Source organism: Carassius carassius, chromosome 2 (assembly GCF_963082965.1).
Source record: "Carassius carassius chromosome 2, fCarCar2.1, whole genome shotgun sequence".
Lineage (NCBI taxonomy): Eukaryota > Metazoa > Chordata > Actinopteri > Cypriniformes > Cyprinidae > Carassius > Carassius carassius.
This window is the reverse complement of record NC_081756.1, coordinates 44,337,209-44,350,730: the sequence shown is the minus strand read 5'-3', so window position 1 is coordinate 44,350,730 and position 13,522 is coordinate 44,337,209. Positions and strand designations below refer to the sequence as shown.

The window sequence follows — 13,522 nt, the reverse complement described above, 5'->3', positions numbered from 1 at the left end:
CACCCTGGCCATGCAGCTGCTCTGCTCCATCTTGGGCTCCTCATCCACCGGCACAGTCTCTGTCAGTCGGCCCCCTGGTGTTGTTCCTTTTCATGGACTTTTGTTCCTTTTGTGTTATCCCAATTTGGTCACGTTCCGTTCCTAGTTTAGTGAATTGATTAATCCCCACCTGTTCCTGTTTTTCTAATTACTTTCCTTGTGTTTAAATAACCTGTCTGTTTAGTTCCCGTTTGTCCGCTATTGATGTATGATACCCCGATTTGGATTTGTGTTTGGATGTACCCTTTTTCCTCCCGTGTATTATTAAAAAGCTTTATTTGTTATCTCCTTCGTCGTGCACTTCCTTTGCACACCCACACATATTACAATGACCCTCTTGTTCATAAACAATCTCAGGATCTGAACTGGGCTCAAACTGGTACACTTTCATAAGGTACAATAGTTGTCACTGTGGTGGTACCCTTTGAAAAATTTAGTAATGTGTATATTTAAGGTACCAATATGCACCCTTTAGGGGTAAATAATGTACAGAAGTGTACTTTTGAAAAGGTACCACCCCAGTGACAGCTTTTGTAATTTTATTTCTGAGAGTGTATGGCAAAATTGACGACATTGTTAATATTTATAGCTGAGCAGATCAAACTCACGTCTAAGGTAAGTGGCGTAACATTTCCAGAACACGCTCTGAGCGGTTCTCCAATCACAATGCACTGGGCCAGCTAACCAATCAGAGCATCTTTTGTATCTTGCAAGGAGGGGCTTCACTGAAACAGGATAAACAGGGCGTTTGAGACTGACTGGGAAGAGAGATGCTGCAATGATGTAAAATATGTGAAAAATAATGCATTTTTGTAACAATCAAGCATGAAAACATCTCCAAAAAACAAATCAAGATTTGTAAAACAGCATAATAGGACCCCTTTACCTAAATGGTTGCTCTGTGGTGACCATAGCGGTTGCTAGGTGATTGTTATATGATTAACTAGAGTGCTCTGATTGGTAGCTATGTAGTTTTTAAAGGGTTCTAAACGGTTATCTGGTGGTTGATGGGTGGCTGCTATGTGATTAGGCGATACAGCACCCTGGGCGGTTGTTATGTAGTCACTAGAGTGTTCTGGGTAATTGCTAAGTAGTTCCAAAGGTCTCTAAATATTGAGTGTAGCAAGATAATAATGGAAAAAGAAATTTTTCTCTGTTGCATTTCCCAAGAAGAATGTCTCCTTTAGGTTTTTGGTCCAAGCTAAAAGGGCTTACACGTACCAGTTGGGAGTCAAAGTAATTTATTGGGGCCACGATGGGTGACAGTATAAACTGTTCAAATGTTCCTGCACAGTCTCACCTCACGCTGGATCATCTTTGTGTGAGGATTTTACATAAACACACACAAGCCTTGTCCTGTAAGAAGTGAAGGAATGTAAACACTGACCCAGCTACATTCTCCTGTCTGTTGTGTAGCGTGGGCTCCTCACAAGCTGACGGTTCCCGCAAAGAGCTCTCACTACAGAGTAAAGCAGGACTCTGTAGGGTAATCGCTCCTACAGATGGAAGACCTGGAAGGAACCAGTACTGTTAAGCCCAAAGAAAACTTAGTTTTTTTTAAATATACTTACACTAGTATATGCGTACAGTTGAATGCGTAGCCTTTCAAAGTACACTCCATTTCATAGTGTACAGGCAACTGTTGCCACCTTTGTAGAAGAAATGATTAGTGCACAACAGATTTAATGCAAATATGCGACCTGCATGTACAGAGTGAAAAATCAGGCAACATTCATACAGAATGCTTATACTATTCTGGTGATAAAATATGCATCAAACAGACTGTAAAAATTTTGTGAATAGTTGTGGAAGTTGAAAAGAGAAAAAAATAATTAAAACTTAATTGCAGTTTGGGCTTTAAGTAAACAGTGAGATCTTCAAATTCCTCAAGTAGGTCTGTGGTGCTTATTTGTCCTACAGAGAGCAATGAAATTAAATTGAGACCAAATGGAGACTTTTGGAACCTACCGTACTGTGAAAAAAATACATGTTGTGTCTACTGTAAAGAAAAAAAAAGTACTAACCATAGTTTAACCATGATATCTGTATTAAAACTGTGGTTACACAATAATAACCAATACGCCCAAAACCATGGTTACAAAATTTTTACTACATTGAAACCATAGTTAATTTTCATAGGGGTTGGATGATTTTTGTATTTTAGGACTAGTCCCACAATGTTCTGGAATGTTCCAGAAAGCACTAGAATATTACAGAATGTTACAGAAACTTTTAGAACGTTCCTATCCTTGCAGAAGCAATATCTTGCATGAACAAATTAGTACAAAAAACATATGTGCATGTGCATGTAAAACTTAATAAAAAAAATTTGTTAAGCCTTCTGTGTGAAACAACAACTGATAAATTGGATTAACCAGACACATCTGATCTCTTATATGTGTATTGATAACTTATGTACGGTGTTGATTTATTTATATTTTTGTGCTTGTCTGTATTTTTGATGACTAGTTTTGGCCCCCCAAAACTTTTTTTTTGTTATCTTGTCTCTATTTCTGTTTAATTATGATACTTATTGCAATTACAGTGTAAAACTCGAAAAAATAAAAAAATAAATAAAAAATTGGCAACTGACTACAAGGTGACAAAAAAAATTAATAAAATAAAAAAACACATATGTGTACTTACCCAAAGTTTCATAATTAATATACCTGACCAAGATATTTACCAAAATACTAATGCTATGTGAAAATAAATAGTGCATTAATAATAAGCACCACATAATTACAGAATAATCATAAAAAAAATGTAAGTGAAAAAGTTTTTTGTTACATTGTGTTTTTTTAGGGGCTAAAATGATACTTCTTTGTAACACAACTGAGAACACCTGAGCTAAGAAAAAAAAGACCATTTTTTTTGTAATATTACCTGCAGACACTGGCTCAGGGCAAACACTGTCAGCACGTTTCAGCCAAAGCACAGATGGTGAACCAGGATCCTGATCTAGGAGGGCTGCATCTGGGTTTTTGCTGACCTCAAAGAAAAATACACAATATATACATCTTCAGTGATAATTAATCTTTCCTCTATTCTGTTATGCGCTATGTATGTTATCTTATCTTATCAGAAAAGACCATTCAAAATATAATTTACATTTAAAAGCGATAACAGTTTGAAGGCACAATATCAAAAAAATCTCTGCCACATACAACACAGTACTTGTGAATTCTCAGAGCACTGCAAAGATTTATATTGGCTTGATTTTGATGGAAATATATGAATCATGTTTTGTGATTAAACATACAGAGGCCTTCACTAGAGACATGGTTTCAATAGAACACAGTCATCTTTTACATTTTATCATTTTCTATTGGTACAGTAGGATAAGAGAAATCCCAGATTATTTCATCAAAATTCCTGCTTATTAGAATTCTATTCTGAGAAAAAAAGCTTAGATTTACCAATATAGCAAAGTCTGCAACAAAAAAGTCTATATATATATATATATGTGTGTGTGTGTGTGTGTGTGTGTGTGAAATAAATAACTGTGTGGATTAATCAATTGTTAGCCCTAATAAAAAAAAGGTATTTGAAATATACAAACCCAATTCCAAATGAGTTGGGACACTGTACAAATTGTGAGTAAAAAATTTATGGAATAATTTACAAATCTCATAAACGTATATTTCATTCACAATAGAATATATATAACATATCAAATGTTGAAAGTGAGACATTTTGAAATGTCATGCCAAATATTGGCTAATTTTGGATTTCATGAGAGCTACACATTCCAAAAAAGTTGGGACAGGTAGCAATAAGAGGCTGGAAAAGTTAAATGTGCATATAAGGAACAGCTGGAGGACCAATTTATTAGGTCAATTGGCAACACGATTGGATATAAAAAGAGCCTCTCAGAGTGGCAGTGTCTCTCAGAAGTCAAGATGGGCAGAGGATCACCAATTCCCCCAATGCTGCAGCGAAAAATAGTGCAGCAATATCAGAAAGGAGTTTCTCAGAGAAAAATTGCGAAGAGTTTGAAGTTATCATCATCTACAGTGCATAATATCATCCAAAGATTCAGAGAATCTGGAACAATCTCTGTGCGTAAGGGTCAAGGCCAGAAAACCATACTGGATGCCCGTGATCTTTGGGCCTTAGACGACACTGCATCACATACAGGAATGCTACTGTAATGGAAATCACAACATGGGCTCAAGAATACTTCCAGAAAACATTGTGGGTGAACACAGTCCACTGTACCATTCGCTGTTGCCAGGTAAAACTCTATAGGTAAAAAAAGAAGCCATATCTAAACATGATCCAGAAGCGCAGGTGTTCTCTCTGGGCCAAGGCTCATTTAAAATGGAGTGTGGCAAAGTGGAAAACTGTTCTGTGGTCAGACGAATCAAAATTTGAAGTTCCTTCCGGACTAAAGAGGACAAGGACAACCCAAGTTGTTATCAGCGCTCAGTTCAGAAGCCTGCATCTCTGATGGTATGGGGTTGCATGAGTGCGTGTAGCATGGGCAGCTTACACATCTGGAAAGGCACCATCAATGCTGAAAGGTATATCCAAGTTCTAGAACAACATATGCTCCCATCCAGAAATCGTCTCTTTCAGGGAAGACCTTGCATTTTCCAACATGACAATGCCAGACCAAATACTGCATCAATTACAACATCAGGGCTGCATAGAAGAAGGATCTGGGTACTGAAATGGCCAGCCTGCAGCCCAGATCTTTCACCCATAGAAAACATTTGACACATCATAAAGAGGAAGATGCGACAAAGAAGACCTAAGACAGTTGAGCAACTAGAAGCCTGTATTAGTCAAGAATGGGACAACATTCCTATTCCTAAACTTGAGCAACTTGTCTCTTTAGTCCCCAGATGTTTGCAGACTGTTATAAAAAGAAGAGGGGATGCCACACAGTGGTAAACATGGTCTTGTCCCAACTTTTTTGAGATGTGTTCATGCCATGAAATTTAAAATCAACTTATTTTCCCCTGAAAATTATACATTTTCTCAGTTTAAACATTTGATATGTCATCTATGTTGTATTCTGAATAAAATATTGAAATTTGAAACTTCCACATCATTGCATTCTGTTTTTATTCACAATTTGTACAGTGTCCCAACTTTTTTGGAATCTGGTTTGTATTTATTTTGTGCTAAGCACAATACTAATGCATTTACATATTTATATGTTTAATAAAAATACCATGCAATTGTACTTTTGGCATACTGAAATGGTATCTTTAAAGTCTGATAAATTGGAACAACTGATTTTGTGCTTTAATTGTGAGGAAGTAGTGCTGAAGTCCATCTAAAGGTAAACTTCAGCATATCTGTGCTAAAGTGGAACTATTGCAAGTATACTTTGGGTACACTTAAAATATCTTGCATTTAAAGACCAATACAGAGATCATACAATCCTTATTTATAGTGAAATTACAACAGATGTTAGGCATAATATTAAGAAATGTGCATTGTGCATTAAGAAATATGCAAATTAAATGTAATTACATTTTTATATCAGTAATCTAAAGTGATATGTCAATAAATATGTTAATGTCTTTGGAGTATACTTAGTATGGCAATTATGGCATGGGTTTATTTTACTAGGGAAGTAACTGGAACTAATCGAATAAGTGTAATATAATATCTATTAGTGATGATGACATAATTATTGGCAATGTTTTTGTGATGCAATATTGGAACAATAAAATTTTTTTAACAGTGTGATATTTTCCAGTTAATTCTGTTATTAAACTTTACCTAAAAATAATTAAAAGAAAAGTTACTGACTATTGGATATTATTCAAGTTCAAATCATTTTCACATATGAAGAAGCAACAAATACAAGGACGGATTGCTGTTGCAACTATTTTTACACTACTATTCAAAATTCTTGTTTCTGGAATTTTTTATTTAATTAATGTTTATTCAGCAAGGATGCATTACATTGATCAAAAGTGACAGTGAAGACTTTAACACTGTTTCAAAAAATTATATTTCAAATAAATTATTTTAAACTTTCTAGTCATCAAATAATGAATAATGCTTTTCACAAAAAAAATATTAAGCAGCACGTCCATTTTCAGCACTGATAAAAAATAAATGCTTCTGAAGAATAATAGAGTAATGATGCTTTCATCTCTTTAACAATACTATCACAAGAAAACTATGATAAATATGAAAAAGTACGCATTTGGTATATGTATATAAGTAGATAAGGCACTCGGAATGATTTCAGTGGTCCAGAAGCTATTAAAGGAGGCCAGACAGCAGGAGTCCTGCATCACGTTCCCCCGCAGAGAATGATAAATATTGCAGTGTAATCCAATCATCCTGATTATTTCCTGCTGGCTACGAGTCTATGTTTGTGAGCTTTCGCTCTCTATTACTCGCCCTCCTTCTTTCTCTGTGGTCAGTGTGTCTTCTAGTCTTATTGACTGGATCTATTTTTATTTGGCCTTTGACTGTAACCACTGAGAAGGGTTCTAGTCTTATAAATGTAAGGAGGATGGAAGGTCATCTTGATGGCAGGTCCCTCCGGGGCCCTGATGACCTCAGGGTTACCTCATGGCAAACGTTATAACACGGCTGCATGAGAAAGTGCATGTTCTGCCCCCTCCCTTCACTTGTTATGTAACACAGATACAGTAATTTGATTCCAGATTTGCAGAAAAAGGAAGTGGTTTCTATACAGTCATTGTAAAAGAGACAACAGGAAATGGAGGGAGTGTTCGAGAAACTGGCGATTCAGGTGAGCATCACCAAAAACGTGTCATGAGCTGGGAAAACTCATTTTCTTCATCCTTTCGGTACACGAAAGAAAAGTATGAACTGATCAAGACCATATTCAAGACACAATATGTCAGCACTACAACATAACTTGAAAAAGATGTTGAAGAAAACAATTTCACATACAGCGAGGTACAAAAGTATGAGAGTACTAGTTGAAATTAGAGCTGAAACAATATTTTCAGAGGGACCAAAATCATCACGGTTATCAATATTATTCATGGTATTGTTAAAATGTGTTAAAAATGTGTTTATACAGTACTGATACCCATTTTTAAATCATTATAATGATATTGAAAAACAACAAACAAATAAAATTAGCAGAACTATGCACTTTTTTTAATATAATCTTTGTCGGATGGATTTTAAATGAAAAAAAAAAGTCAGTTGAGTGACAGTGATGTTAAATGTTCAATTAAAGTTTGGTCAAAAGGATTTATAAAATGAATGCATTTGGATTCTTTTTTAAAAAAATCTGAATTATCAGCATGATTATTTGAGTGAAGTTGAATGGATTTTTTTTTTTGAGTGTGATATTATCATGAATGCCACAAAGTTGTGTCAAATCTGATGATCATGCTGTCCAGCGTGATTTGAGCATCATCCAGAGAGCATCTTGAGCTTCAATGGAAACAAGAACGTCTGACTCTCTGTCACATGATCAGTGTCACAATTATGCTTATTCGATTAGCGATCTAGAAATAGTGCAGGAACTAAAACTTTATTTCCAGGATTAAATTAGATGATGTTCGAATCCCAGATTTTAAATGTGGTATCAGACTTTCGAACACCACCGTATACATGTCACCTGAATGCTGCTCCTGAACAGAATGTGTGTAGCATACATTTTTTACATCATACACAAAACAACGTCACACCTCCTTGGAAACCATGTTGTGTACTTTAAAGTACTTCTTTCTGGAAATGTCTGCTGCAAGCTCTTGTCTCAAGAGGATAAATCAATCCATGCAAAGAAAAACTTGCTGAAACTCTACCTGTTTGGCCAACAAGGATGAAAGATGCTCTCTCAACAGCCCACTATTTCCTTCAAAGCTCTCTTTATATTTGTGCTGTTGATATTTTTCCCAAAGCTCCACAATCTTCAGCGTCCTCTCGCTTTTCCTCTCCCTGACTTTTTTCCCTGCACTAGCCTCCCTGTGACTCCTGGGAGCTTTGACCATTTAAGGCGAAGCCTTCTAGTGCGTCTCCGGGCCGTTACTGCTGTGTGTGTGTGTGTGTGTGTGTGTGTGTGTGTGTGTGTGTGTGTGTGTGTGTGTGCAGTTTCTGTCTGATGCTTCAATGAGTCTGTCCTCCTCAGCCTGTATGTTTTGGAACTCTGCCTCTTTTTGAATTAGATTTAGTAACTAAGATGTTATGGAATTTTATGAAACGGGTTTCTTTTCAACACACTGTTAATGACAGCAATCTACTTTCTTTCCTCTTTAAATATTACTAATGAACACGCATGCAAAAAGTTTAACAAGAAGCATCCGAACTGCAGCAAAAACAGGCCACTGTAGAGGAAGTGATGAGTTTTTTTTTTGTCTGAATATGCAAATTCTGTGTGACATCTGAACTGTCTTCTTTAAAACAGCTGCTAAACATAGGCTCAGTGCTTTAAAGGATTAGTTCACCCAAAAATGTTCTCACACTTAGACACTTTCAGTGACTAGATCCATCAGAATGACAGTTTAATGATGACTTAAAATGATTTAAAATAAGACAAAACATGGTTTTAAACAACTAACACGCAAGATGTAAACTGACATCATGCATCTTATTTTTATTTAGGAACCAGGGTTCTTATAAATCTTGGAAAAACTTAATATACAAGTGCAATTTCTAGATTTTTGTTCAAGCTATCTGCTATTTGTAAATATATGTTTAAATAAATCCCTATAATTACAAATAATAATAAAAATGGCCCAAAAAATGTACTGGTAACAAAATTTGTAAACCTTGAAGAACATTTAGTTATTAAAACGGATAGGGATTTCTGTTTGCTAAGTAAAAAAAGGCCTGTATAATATACTGGTCACTATATTTGCTTGGTTATTTTATTTAATGTCTCTGACAGGCAAAAAAGCATTAGCTCACCTATTCGCGGCATGATTTTAGATAGCATTTAAACATCATTTGTACACTACACAAATGTGCGGAGTGAGTTATATGTCAAAGTTTAATAAACAATCCCTATGCCTAAGTATTAACAATAATATCAGTAATAACAGTGATGTCTGTCTTAGCATTGACACAAAACTGATGGCACAAAAAGACAAGCAATCTGCTTTCGAGACGCTATAGATATTTCAATATTCGGCGTAAAAAACCATGGTCAAAATTAAAATGACAATTTCATATATATATATATATATATATTTTTTTTTTTTTTTTTTTTTTTTCATTATTAATATAAAGAGCTTTTTACCTTCTTGCTGTGGTCATCTGCTCGCGTGCACAGAAGCCAGCCACCTGTTTGAAAGCAGCAAGAGAGATCCAGGTTTATTTGCAAGTCATGGGTCTGTCATGCAAATGCAAAAGTGTTATAATGCACATTAATAGTCAGTCATCTAACAGCATAACGCACCAAAGGAAACATAGCGCTTGACTGACATCAGAGTTTTCAATACTTCTTTCAGACTCTCTCCCTCCCTCCCACACTGCCTCCATATCTAAGGGCAACAATAACCTGGCAACCATTTACATGAGGAGCTTGATCCTCTGGCTGAAAGCACTTGGCGAAGCACAGACTCATTGTTTCACTTCCTTTAAAAGCATGTATCAGTTGGACAGTTGTTGTAAAACGGTCAATGATGCTCTTCAAACAGCAATAATCTGTGTATAATACCATGAATTTAAATGCAAGTCATGGTAAAAAAAAAAAAAAGAAAAAAAAAAAAAAAAAAAAGAATAACATTCCACATTAATTACATTAATTATTTATTACAGACTGTAATGTACAGCAATGAGATTGAAATGAGCAGCTCAAATTGAGAACCAGACACAAGTGATACGCTGACGTTTCCTGTTATAGTGACTTCAACCAATGCATGATGACTTTGCTTCCCTTTCAAGGGAACTTTGAACTGCGTCCTCTAGGGGTCGCTATGGGGAACACCTCGTCGTGACTTGTGTCTGAAGCATACAATGAAAAAACGCCAACGCGTTGGCCGGCGACAGCCTCTGACGTCACTACCGGCGCGACTATAAATAAGCGCCCGGGGAGCACGTCATTTATCTTCTTCGTCTTCATTGACTGTTTTGTTTGAAGTGTGCATTCTGAGAGAACGACCACGGTAAGAGCGATCTTTCTCTGTTTATCATGGCATCCACTAGTAAGGCGTTTAGACATTGTGTACATCCGTGTTGGCGTTATTTGACACCTGATGACACACACAGTCTTTGCGTCTCTTGTTTGGGTGAAGAGCACGCACGCGATGTCCTTGAGGGAGCGATCTGCGTGCACTGCGAGCGATTTTCTATGAAAAAGCTCCGCTCTCGTCTGTCTCTCTTTTCGAGGAAAGAGGGACGGCCGTCTGATTCCCGCAGTTCAGGACCCGCCGCTGCTGAGGCACAGAGGGGAATGAGCTCGTGGGGATTGCAGATGGAGCTCGCTGAGGAGTTTAGAGAGGGACTTTCCTTTTCGCGCTCTTTGGCGGCAGACGAGGGTGAACTTTAGGAGGAAGATGTGTTGTCATTTACCCTTTCTGATACTGAAGTTTGTGCTCTGCTGGGTTCTGCTGATGAGATGTTTGAGGGTGGCGAAGAAGCTGAGGGGTGAGTCTCCTCAATCCTCCTGCCCTGCGTATGTGGAGCTGTTAGAGGTTATGGATCGCGCCACGGCAAAGTTGGACTTGCCATGGAAGCGTGCCAGCAAAGTGACGTTGTGAGGTCGTCTCGGCGAGCGTTATTTGTCTGACCATAGCCCTTCAGCCCAGGTGAGCCTTCCATTCTTGCCTGATTTACATACAGAAATTGAGAAAGAATGGAAGAGGCCATTTTCTTCTCGTATCGATCGGTTTCAGCATACGAGTTATGCCAATATCGAGGCAATGCGTGAAAACGGCTATGAGAGGATGCCCCCTGTGGAAGAGACGCTAGCTAGCTATCTCTCTGTGGGGGAAAAATTCTCTCTTAAATCTCCCTCTTTGCCATCTAAGCCCCTCCAGGATACATCCCGCTTAAATGGCAGAGCATACGCAGCAGCAGGTCAGGCTGTGGCTATGTTGCACATGATGGCAGTGCTTCAGGCTTATCAGGCTGACCTGCTGAAGGACCTGGATGAAGGCGAGGGCCTTTCAGCTGATCAGGTCGCCGAGCTGCGCTGCACCACAGACCTCTCTCTTCGTGCTACCAAGCAGGCCACCTCCGCCATGGGTAGGTCTATGGCGGTCATGGTGGTAACGGAGAGACATCTGTGGGTGAACCTGGCAGACATCGGGAGGAAGGAAAGGGGCTTTCTTCTCGATGCTTGCCTTCCGAACTTTTCGGTACCTCCATTGAGACAGTGGTCGAGAAGTTCAGGGAGGCAAGGGCGCGCTCAGCTGCCTTTAAATCCTTCATTCCACGAAGGTCCAGGTCTGACCCCGAACAATATAGGGGTCCTGGCCCGTCTCGATCTGAGGATCAAAGACAGGCGCAGAAGGCTAGTCTTGCGGCTCGTGCTCCTCCCTCGCCAACAGGTAAGGGTAAGAGGAATGGTGAGTCACGAGGAGGTAAGCAGGACCTGAGGGATGTGATTCAGACGAGGCAGCATTCTCGTCCGAATCGGAGCGATACCTAACATAGCTACTCATTCCCTTGGGTGTTTTTTAACTTCTGTTTTTTCTCCTCCTTTGCCTAATTCCCCTGTAACCACCAGCTCTCCACCTAATTGAGGTTAGGTGGGGAATTTTTTGCATAACAGTCTCCTTTGCTGGACTTATGATGTTTTGGATGGTTTTATGTTCATAGAACAACCACCTTCTGATGGTCTGGACTAAAAGGAGGCGCCCCTTGAGGGGGGCACCGATACAGAAGGGTGGGTAAGTAAAATTGTAACCCTTTCTGTATATACTTGTGTATTAAATTGCTGGTGGTTATGTGTCGACTAAAAAAAAAAAACTCTGTGAGTTTCCTTTACAGTGCTCTGGTATTAGGCAGCCGGTATCACAGGCTTCTGCGGGAGCCTCGCTGATCATCAAAGCTGGCTCAGCACTGCAGGGAATTTCATGGATGCCCGGCCAGGTTACCCTACGGGGCCTCCTGGCCGCTTAAGTCCCTCAACGGTGGTCCCAGGGAGAACTCCTCTCGCTGAGAGCAGTCACATTCCTGGGCATCTTAATATGGGAACAGACATCCTGTTTAGGCAGGGGCCGAGGCCTGGGGAATGGCGGCTTCACACTGAGGTGATGAAGCAGAGTTGTAGGGGTTGGCCAGACTCGGGTGGATCTGTTGCGACTCAAGAGAGCATCGCGCTGTCCCCTCTGGCTTCCTCTGACTCATCCAGTTCCAATGGGGCTGGACGCCATTGTACAGACATGGCCGAGGCTTCATATGTACGGATTTTCCCCCGATTGCTCTGCACCCGGGAGTTCTGGAGAGAGTGCGTCGGGACGTGTTCGGCTGCTGTTAGTAGCCCCGTTCTGGCCAGGTACGATTCCTAGGCCTGATTTTTTTTTTTTGACGGTACTCCATGGGAGGTTCCTGTCAGGAGAGATCTCCTCTCGCAGGCGGAGGGTGCGCCCCCTCATGGAGCTTAGAGGCTGTAGGTGTGATCTCTGAGAAGGCACAACTCGTAGCTTCCGGTCTCTCAACCGAGGTTTTTAAGACCGTTTTCCAATCCAGAGCTCCCTCAATGTTGAGGGGATATCTGGGTGTTTCTCGTGGTAGTTAGCAGCGCTCCCCTTTTCCAAGGAGGGTCGCCTATGAGCGCGCTACTCTAAATTCGGAGTTCACTGTTTTTTCCCCCAGAGCGCTCAGATTGGGTTGATGACTCTCAAACATACTGTTTTGAGATGCACCATTCCATTCCGGGAGTGCCACGAGAGCCCCTCCTTTGAACAGTATTTCGAAATCCATGTTATGGTAAGTGTACACGCGAGGTCTTTGCGCACTTTCTGAAATCCACACTGTGGTAAGTTCGCACGCTAGTGCTCTGCGTTCTTTCTTAAATCCTTTATGGTGAGTGCTTTGCGCGGTTGCTTCGTGCCCTTTCTTGAGTTGGTAAAAGCCCCGTTCATCTTGGGCGCCACTCCACCCATGTATCCTCGGATACCCATCTAAACAGGGTGTTGCTGCTAGGGATCCATTGAGACAGAATTATCAGCAAGCTTGTGCGAGAGCAAGTGGTTAACCCTGTGTGACAGGCGAGACCTTGTATAAATACTGGGTTCTTAGCCATATCCCTTTAAAGGAATCCTTCTTGATTCCAAGCCTTGAGCTCTACCCTGGGTCGAGGCCCTAACAGGTAAGTTGGGTATGTAGCCTAGGCCTCTGGCTGTAAGGGATAATGTCACGGACAGCCGTCTAAAGGTCCCAAGGGCAACTCCCATGGAAATGGTGGAGTTGGTACTTAGTGTTTGCCATGGTTCTGGCCTGCACTCCCCTCAGCATGGCAGCGTGGGTATACTGTTCCCCATAGCGACCCCTAGAGGACGCAGTTCGAAGTTCCCTTGAAAGGGAACGTCTCAGGTTACGAATGTAACCTTGGTTCCCTGAGTAGGGAACGAGACAC

General features: G+C 40.0%; 1 protein-coding gene across 5 annotated transcripts in view; it reads right to left on the bottom strand.

Annotated features, from left to right (window-relative positions):
• Positions 1-7,941, bottom strand: part of LOC132110560 (inositol 1,4,5-triphosphate receptor associated 1-like) — a 33,163-nt gene extending 25,222 nt beyond the window's left edge. For 4 of the 5 annotated variants that reach the window (XM_059517281.1, XM_059517274.1, XM_059517305.1 and 1 more), the window contains exons 1-2: positions 7,803-7,941; positions 1,427-1,550 (exon numbers count right to left, since the gene is read on the bottom strand). The gene's annotated coding sequence lies outside the window, so the exon portion shown is untranslated. The remainder of the gene's footprint in view (positions 1-1,426; positions 1,551-7,802) is intronic. The other variant, XM_059517287.1, reaches the window with a different exon arrangement.
• Between the last annotated feature and the right edge of the window lie 5,581 nt (positions 7,942-13,522).